Genomic DNA, 1,037 nt, shown 5'->3' with positions numbered 1-1,037 from the left:
ACAACACCCGTAAACCCTTTTTAAAAAAAAGTTTAAATGTCTCAACGATAAGACAAGTTATCAAATAGCCCTTGAGTGAACGACGCGAGAAAGAGTAAGGGGGGAAAAACAGGAGAGAGGGACACAAAGACGATTCCCACTATCAGGTCACCACTCAGAAGAGGAAAAAAAAACACACACTATATATTAAAGAGGTTAAAAAAAAAATAAAAAAAAAACTTTACAGCGAAATGTACCGGTTCGAAAAATACAACAGTCTGAATGAATTTACAGCGTTAACAGAAAACAAGAAACTAATCTATAAAACCCAGTTTACACAAGCTTGACAAAAAAAAAAAGAAAAAGAGAGCTAAGAAACTAGAAACGGAGCCAGCGCTACGCAGCTCATCGCTTGTTCTGTGATGTGGGGAAAACAGCGTCAGTGAAATAAAACACTTACCTTTTTTTAGTTTCGACACTTTACTTATTTCCAACGTGGGTTTTTAGTTCAACTAAACACTTCGGCTTGGTCTTCTTCTCGCCTCTTTTTTTCCTTGGTCGGTTTTGGTTATGAAAGAAGGTCGGGGACGAGTGATAAAGAAGGGAATTGGGCAGTAATTGAGTCTCGGTGTGTGTGAGTGTGTGTGTTAGTTACTAACAGCAGATTGAAGGAGACTCTTCTCAAGGTTTATTCAGCTCCACTTCAAGGAACCGACCTGACGTCAGCTCACTACTGCCACACAAAGAAAACTTATTATTTGTGCAGCGGCCGTAGTAAAAGGAAGGATACAGTTATTGACCGCTTTAAATGCGACATTGTCATTATAGCTTTTTTCTCCACAGCACCGGCAGATATGTAGCGGTAACTTTTTATTTATTTATGGATGTTTGTTTGTGGGCAATCTTAAAAACCACGCAGACCTATGGCGATTATCGGCCACTAGTGTAAACAAATAAGATAATAAACAAATAGGCTGCATAACATATATATATATACATTAATTCATGTTTTTTCCCCGTGTAAGACACAACTTTTATATAACTTTGATCAGTTTGGT

At 37.8% G+C, this 1,037-nt stretch overlaps 1 protein-coding gene across 1 annotated transcript in view; it reads right to left on the bottom strand.

Annotated features, from left to right (window-relative positions):
- Window positions 1–809, bottom strand: part of baz2ba (bromodomain adjacent to zinc finger domain, 2Ba) — a gene marked incomplete in the record, with an annotated part of 61,149 nt that extends 60,340 nt beyond the window's left edge. The window contains 1 exon segment of the mRNA XM_035652266.1: window positions 440–809.
- Between the last annotated feature and the right edge of the window lie 228 nt (window positions 810–1,037).

Source organism: Morone saxatilis, unplaced genomic scaffold (assembly GCF_004916995.1).
Source record: "Morone saxatilis isolate NCDOM2014 unplaced genomic scaffold, NCSU_SB_2.0 Contig11, whole genome shotgun sequence".
Classification (NCBI taxonomy): Eukaryota; Metazoa; Chordata; class Actinopteri; family Moronidae; genus Morone; species Morone saxatilis.
The sequence above is the reverse complement of the archived record's forward strand: the minus strand, read 5'-3'. Positions and strand labels throughout refer to the sequence as shown.